Consider the following 8734-nt stretch of genomic DNA (forward strand, 5'->3'; position numbering starts at 1 on the left):
GCAACGACTTTTGAGTATTAGCTACGAGTTAGTAGTGACGATTTTAAGCATCATTTGCGATGTTATTTGTCGTGGTTAAAAGGTGGCTTTTTTTTTTGTTGTTGTGATATTTAGTATTCAATATATTAAATTTACATATTTTTTTGATGTTAATTTATTTACCCAACAAATCTTAACTCTTTGAAAATATAGACTACAAAATATTTTGATAAATTTACATATGTTTTTTTACATAAATGATCGTTATTTTCATAATAATAATAATTAAAAAAAAAACTTAATTAGTCTATAAAGGCTATTTTTTATTTTTTTTAAATTCTCATAATTGACGACAACAATTTACAAGAGTATATCTATAGTTTTCATCATTAATAATGACCAAATGGTTGTAACTAAAAGAAATTCAAAATTAAACTGGCCATATTTCAAACATTCTTGTCGTTAAAATTAGCATTAACACCAAATCATCCATATTTTATCATGATAGTTTTTCTAGTATCATTGATCATGATTTCTTATATTATTCATTAAAATAACCATCTTCGCATAAACACGTTTATTGTAGTTTTCACCCAATTAATCCTCCTTCAGACTTGCTACCATATTTAAAAGAAATTTATGATATTATAACCATTACCACTTGCATTCATTTATTTATTCGAAAAAATAACCAATCTTAGCATAAACACGTTTATTGTAGTTTTCACCCAATTAATCCTCCTTCACACTTGCCACCATATATAAAAGAAATTTATGATATTATAACCACTGCGACTTGCATCCATTTATTTATTCGCAAAAAGCAATTGTTCATAGTTGTTTTAGTTTAGAAAAAACTGACACAATAACAACTTGCATCAACAACGTACTTTACTATAACCATAGTAGTAACATGTCATACTTATTTCGAATACTTATTTATTGTAAGAGCATTGTACTGTTAATTTTACCTATATTGCAAATTATTAAGACGGGTCGGAGCGGGCAATGCACACCCCGTTTTTCCGATGGGGCAAGCTAAACGCGGCGTTAAAACACTTGCTACACGGCCCGAGTGGCGTTTTTAGGCACGGTAATAGATGTTATGATGGTAATAGGAGGAAACGATTGAAATTGCTTAGGAGTGGTCACATTTTTTACCTATTTATATCTAATATAAAATACACAATATTTATCTCAATTTCACCTACAAAACACAACAAATTCTTTGAACAATTCACATTTCTTTCAATTTCATTTTCTTTTCTAGTACTCTATTTAATTAAAAAATAGATTCTTTTGATTTGTTTCATCCATACAATAATGATATCGACAATGATCATTAACGGTCCATTGTTTTTTACTACACGGGTAAAAACAAAAAAATTATGCCTATATATATATATATATATATATATATATATATATATATATATATATATAACTATATATATATATATATATATATATATATATATATATATATATATATATATATAGAGAGAGAGAGAGAGAGAGAGAGGTTCAGTTATTCTAACTAATTATTGTGTTATTATATGCATAAATATGGGCCAATCAAAATTAAATAAAAATTTAATTAATTAAATAAATAAACAAGGGTATTTTAGTAATTTGATAAATAGCTTCCACAAATAGTCCCTCTAATCACGCTAACATTCACTTTTAACCTAATTTTTTTTTATATACAGCAGGTCATCGTCTTCATCCCTCCTTTCTTTTGTCGATTGAGATTTCCATGTAAGAAAAAGTGATGGGTGCGAGAGTTGGTTCGATCGAAGTAACAGCAACCCCTGGAAGATGTTTGGTGGCAGTCTAAGCCGAAAATGTTGGTGCGATGGGCGAAAAGGGAAGGAGATTCAAGACTTCACGTCATTTATTGCTCTAAAAAACACATCTTCCGCCCTTCATTCTTTCTCATTCCCACTCGTTTCTCCTCCATCTCCAAATTCTGGTCTTCGCCACCCTCTAACTTGCACCGTCTCCATCACTGGCTTCCCCGCTATCCCCGCCAACTTCTCCATTCATGCCTTCGCATCCGTCAACTTATGCAGGTAAGGGTTTCGCTTTCCCAACAAAAATCGTGATTCCTTTCTGTGAATTACGATTGTTTACATGTAGTCCATAACAATTCAGGTAGATTCAAGGGTTTTCAGATCGAGGATTTGGTGGGGCTGTTCTTTGCTCCTCTTCTCCTGGTTCGATCAGAAATAAACATGAAGGAATTGGGAAATAGTTGGATTGAAGGGTAAGGATGAAGCAACAACAGGTAATCCTTTTGATTCATTTATTTTTTTGTTTGATGCTTGATAGTGATCAATAAGGTTTTTTTTTTTGGTGTGTTTGGTTTCAATGTTCAATAGGGGGAGAGGGAAGGATGGGGTGTTGCTTCCGTTCGTTAACATGTTATTTTCCCTTTTTGTTTATGTTTGAATGTTTGATAGAAATCAAAGGGAAGAATTTGTGTTTGGTTTGATCGTTTGAATAAAAACGTAGAAGAAGAAGAAGAAACATAGAAGTGATTCGATTTTTTTCTTTTTGTGTGTGGTTTTAATATTTCCTTTATGTGTGATTGGGTTTAAGTTTTTTGTGTATAGCTTTGGTTTTGGTTTAATTGTTGAAAGCTAGGGATTTGATTTTTTAATTTCTAATTCATAGATGACATCCTTTAGTGGTTTAATTTTATGTAAGACTAATATACATATTAGAATGAGAAGTTTTTTCGCTGCATTTTATGAATTGATTCATATTTTAATTTATGTTTTTTTTCCTGATTTAACACTTCATTTATGTGGATAGTGCATGATCTTGACACAGTTGAATTCTGAAAAGCTATCAAGTATGTTTATGTAGATGATTCAATGGACGATATTGGTGACATTCCAATTCGATTGGAATGGAATCACGAATTCCAATTATGTTGGAATGGAATCACGAATTCTAATTCTGTTAGAATCATAGATGTTGATGCTTGAAGAACGAACCACATTATTCTTTTAGAATGTATTAGTCATTGTTAGATTTTGATGTTTTCTTTCCCGTTTTGAAAGTTTTTTAGTTTTATTCTTTAACAATAAATGTAATTCTTAACAATTGTTACCTGCATTTTATAAGAAATAATGTAATTATTGTTTTTATTCTTCAATTGATTGTTCAAGAATTTGTTATTCTACAAGAAGTTTTTAAATTCATAATCAAGAAATAGGTTCAAGAATATTTTTATTATTTATGGTTCAAGAATATTTTTATTTTTGAATATACTCATAAACATATTCTGTCAGAATGTCCGAATTAAAACAATTATAATTCGTAAAATCGGATTTTTAAAATTAATAGAATCTATGATCCCTTAAAAAATGCAGTTTTCCTTTATTAAATCTATATTAATTGCCTAAATTACCCTTGTAATTAATTAAGATGATATTTTTCAATTATATTTTATTCAATAATATATATTAATCACTTTCTTAAAATAAGTAAATTTGATTGGCCCACATTTGTACATAAAATAACATAATAATTACTTTGCATAGAATAACCTAAGCCTATATGAAACATCCCAAAAATACAAGCCAAAAATTTCGTTTGAAAACATTACTAAACCCATAATATCAGAGTATCATATAATAAAACCATAAATCGTGTGGCTCAAAATGTCATAAAATATGTCTCATGTCAAAACATGTCAAAATATTAGAGTCTAACTCCCAGGCTAAAACTGTGGTGGGTGCCATGCCATCATCCCGATCCCTTCCCCTTGTTAGCTGAAGTACCTGAAACCAAAACTGAAACTGTAAGCATGAAGCTTAGTGAGCTCCCCCCAAACTACCACATACCATACAATAACATATAAAGCACATATTGGGCCTTGTCCACTGCATCAGACTGAAGTCCGGAACTAACTAAGGCCTCAACCTCTGCATCGGACTGAATTATGGAACTGACTAGGGCTTCACCCTCTGCATCAGACCAATGTCCGGAACTAACTAGGGCCTTTCCCACTGCATTAGATCGAAGTCCAGAACTGACTAGGGCCTCGCCTTCTACATCGGACCGAAGTCTGGAACTGACTAGGGCCTCGCCCTCTGCATCGGACTGAAGTCCGGAACTGACTGACCATAGCATAACATAATCATAGCGTATCACAATAACACATATACTATATACTGCATCAGACCGCAGTCCGGAACACATAACACATAGACATGCCTGAATCACAAAGACCTCAAGCATACTGAAATACTTCTGGGGACCACCCCGACATCGGGCCGTAGTCCGAAACTACTGCTATCTAAATGGGCCGACATTGTGGCTGTAGACCCATTCCTACTGGAAGGAAAACTCACCTCATAAGGCTGATTGTTGGAATGTTGATCGGGAACAGTCTGACTGCTGCTCCGACAACTCCACGACTTCAATTTCCATTAAGACACTTAGTCACACACTTATACTGTCACACCCCCAAACCTGAACGGCGAAAACATTCGGGGGCAGAGGACGTCATATTCAGTGTCAAAACAATTGAATAGTAAAGAAAGTACACACCACCATAATATAATATATTTGAAAAGTTTACATGATCGTATGTGTCACATGTTTGAATATCAAATACAATATTGTGATCCAAAATATGTTACTAACGCCAGCGCGTTAGTCTTCAAAGGTAGTTGATAGCTAGTTTAGTGTTTTCCTGAGAATACAAGTTATTTCAAAGAAAAAGTGTCAACAATAAAGTTGGTGAGTTCATAAGTAGTGTTTTGAGAAAATGTATGCCATTCGAAAGTTCGTGTATGTTTTTCCAAAAAATCCCTTATTTTCTATTAGATGTATGAAATGAGTATGAAAGATCGTTGTATAAACTGTATGTATTTGAACCAGGAAAATCCTATATTTTCCTAAATGTGAAATGTAGTCTCAAATGTCCAAGACCGTAATCTGTAAGCAACTATGACATGCTCAAAAGAATGATGCATAGTCTTGTTATAAAACAAAACTATAAGAAGATTTTCATTTGAATGTGAAAAGAACTGTATTTGTTACTTTTCCCGTGAAAACATAATACCATAATAATTGTCTATCCAGTGAGTTTTTATAACCATACTATCATAATTTGCCTGTAGCGACGTTCTTCAGGTGTCGAAATGAGATGACACTTGTCACCCCGGGGACTGTAGCTATCAGTCAGGGCGCATGATCATTAGTCCCGTATAGATCTATACACATTTGTCACGTTCTTCGGACAGGAGATTCTAGTTATAAACAGGACTTCTAGTGGTACCTTAAAAGGTATGTTGAAGATGAATGACTCACAAATTCTCAGTTAAGTCCCATATTAAAATGAATGCACTTGTTTCTGAAATGATTATCCATTTAAACGATAATAGCAAAGGTATGATAATGATTTGTATGTTCTTGCATCTTTATGAATGTTATAGTAAAAAGGGTTACCCTTGATATGATGAAAACATATAATTAAAACTTATACTATTTAAAATTATGTTTCATCCCAAGAGGATAAAGTGGTGTAAGATGTCTGCATGTTAACATGATCCATATGATAGTTATAAAAACGACATGAAATGTATAACAAAAGATTGATATTTTCACACGGGATTGACCGTGTGTTTACTTGTACCCCCCCATAAAGTGTTCAAAAGCATTTACAATCAGTTAAAAGCATAGAAATGAGGGTATGAACTCACCTGATAGAAGTGGTGAGTTGAAGAAGGCGAGACTAAACTCGGGCAGTACTTCGACTAGAAAGAAGCAAGTTCCTCGGGAACTTCGGGACTTCAAGCCTTGCGTCGTGTGCTAGGGTTGTTATCGGGGCTTCAGGGTGGTCTATGGATGCTTAACACATAGTAGAAGTGGGAGAGAGGATAGGAATGAGCAGCCAAACTCGGAAGGCTTCAATTTCTATATATAGGCTAAAAATCGAAGTTCACGTCGTGAGTTTGTCCCGATTCGCTCATGGCATGCGTCATCTGTCAAGTGGCTCTGAAATGGTCAGTCAGACTGTTCATGTCGTGAACTCTGATAATTCTGACACAACATCGAAGTTCGTGCCTCGAACTTCAGAAACTCATATCTTTCGCATACGAGCTCCGTTTTCGACGTTCTTTATATCCACGTGTAGGTGAGATTATGCTCTACAACTCTCGTTTAGACTCTGTTGGCTAATTTTGACTTATTTTTAATATTACATTTTTAAAGGATCGGGACAGGAAAAGTCCGTTAAAAATCCATAACTTCTTCATCCAATGTCCATTTTTTTCAGACTTTTTACCGTTGCAATACCATTGATGAGATCTTCAATTCTTATTTAGGTCATGTTGGCAAAAAGTCGCTCGATCTCTAATTCGAGTTTTTAGTTGTCTACTGCTATGTCCGAAACTTCGAAAAATCATAACTCCCTCATATGAAGTCAGATTTGGGCATTCTTTTTATGTATTTCATTTAGACACCTAAGATTGAAAAGTATTTTATTGAAATTTCTCGTTTTATGATTAACAATGTTTTGCCGGTACTGTTGCATATCTTCGATCGATCATAACTTCTTTGTTAGAACTCGGATTTTAGTGTTCTTTATATTTTTTGGAAACCTAGTTACGATCTCTATTAATTCATTTATCCCAATTAAGGTTATTGAACAATTTATTTTTGACCTAAATTTTGCTGGTGTTACAGATACTAATCTTAGTGTAAAGTGACTATTTTTACCCCTGGCCAAAGTCATCATCCTGGTCAAAGTACTCTGCCAGTTGACATGACTCGTCGAGTTGGGCCGACAACTCGCCAAGTCCATGTCCTTTCTTCTATTCCCAAACCCAACTCTACTCGTTGAGTTTAGCAAAGACTCGACGAGTTCTCCTTCTATAATAACATCGAGTCAATCATCATCTGACTCGTCGAGTTGTATGAACAACTCGTCGAGTCCCCCTTCATCATATGAACAAGTCCAGTCTACGACTCGCCGAGTTGTATGAACAATTCGTCTTGTCTGTTCTTGTGGGCAAGAAGGTTCCCTTGGACTCGCCGAGTGTGTTCTTACACTCGTCGAGTACCATGGTTTCCAGATTATGGCTAACTCTTAAAACGTCGAAATGCTCCTTGTGACCTTTCTAAACCTCCGCTAACACTCAACTGGGCTCCTTTGAGTCAGAACAGATTGGGGACTCAAGCCACGGACTCGTCGAGTTCCAAGAACAACTCTTCGAGTCGCCCATTATCCAAGTCTATAACTCAATTTCTGATGTACAAATCTCATCCAAAAGGTAGATCTGGGCTTCTAAGGTCGATCTAACATGTAAAGTTATGAACTTTACGTGCATGCATGGAAGTATAAGCTTTAAGGACCCAAAAAGAGGTCTAATGAAGTGCATGGGCTAATATGGCCATAGAGCTTGCATCTTTATGCCATGATCTTGGTTCTAGAGTCTAGATCTGAAGGTGAATCGACTTGGGATGTCCAAGTCTTAAGGATCAAGCTTATTGACCCCAAAACTCCATAAAGGGGCAAAGGAGAAAATCTATAAAACCACAAGTCAAGTTTTGAGCTTGATTACCTGAAAGTGAAGAGAAACTGATAATGCTCCTCTGGATCTAGTCCTTCTCCCTTGATTCTTCCTCCTTCCAACTCTTCTACTAGATACACAATGCTTCAAAAAACCTTCAAGTTACTAAGAAAGCTCAAGATTGCCAAAAGGGAATTAGGGTTTCGAAAGTAATGTTCTGGAGGTGATGGAGGCTGGACCTAAAGCTCATAATGTTGCTTAAATAAGGTGCAGGTCCTTTAATTAGGGTTTCATCCAGACTAGACTACTCGTCGAGTCCAAGCACGGACTCGGCGAGTAGCTTACTTAAACCCGCATCCCAACCTCGCATCTACACGACGAGTTAGGGCTGCCACTCGTCGAGTCACTAATACAATTGGTATAAAAGTAGATCAAATACGTACCAGAAATAGGGCGTTACAAATCTCCCCCACTTATCTTAGACTTCATCCTCTAAGTCTACTGTCTCTACAAGCAAGTCTGGGTAGTGTTCTCTCATCTCCTCTTGGGGTCCCACGTCCACTCCAAGCCCTTGTGGTTCTGCCACTGCACCTTTACTAGCTGAACCACCTTGTTCCTCAAGGTCTTTGCCTTCCAATCCATGATCGCAACGGGTCTCTCGATGTAATTCAGGCTGCCATCAACCTGAATATTCTCCAATGGTACAACTACTGACTCATCCACTAAGCACTTCTGCAACTGGGAAACGTGGAAAGTGCTGTGGAACTGGCTGAGCTCTGCCTGAAGATCTAACCGATACGCAACCCGACCCACCCGTGCCAAAAACCTAAAGGGACCAATGAATCTGGGGCCCAGCTTTCCTCGCTTCCGAAATCGGATGACACCCTTCTAGGGTGACACCTTCAGGAGGACCATATCACCCATGTGGAACTCCAAGTCCGAGCGCTGCTTATCGACGTAACTCTTCTGTCGACTCTGCGCAGTCTGAAGCCTGCTACGGACCTACTGTATCAACTCCGTGGTCTTGAGTACTACCTCCGTACTCCCCATGACTCTCTGACCAACCTCGCCCCAACAAATTGGGGTCCTACACTTCCTCCCATAGAGCATCTCAAAGGGAGGTCGGTCAATACTGAAGTGATAGATGTTTTTATATGAAAATTCTGCTAATGGAAGATACGTATCCCAACTGCCACCGAAATCTAGGACACATTCCCGGAGCA

General features: G+C 36.3%; 1 long non-coding RNA gene across 1 annotated transcript; it reads left to right on the forward strand.

The window, feature by feature from the left end:
- Window positions 1-1691: 1691 nt before the first annotated feature.
- LOC145090418 (uncharacterized) lies at window positions 1692-3031 on the forward strand. The gene is made up of 3 exons (XR_013701556.1): window positions 1692-2051; window positions 2134-2266; window positions 2361-3031. It is a non-coding gene; the product is annotated as an uncharacterized LOC145090418 (long non-coding RNA).
- Window positions 3032-8734: the final 5703 nt, after the last annotated feature.

This window comes from Lactuca serriola, chromosome 2 (assembly GCF_051521515.1).
Source record: "Lactuca serriola cultivar US96UC23 chromosome 2, Lser_US96UC23_V15, whole genome shotgun sequence".
NCBI lineage: Eukaryota > Viridiplantae > Streptophyta > Magnoliopsida > Asterales > Asteraceae > Lactuca > Lactuca serriola.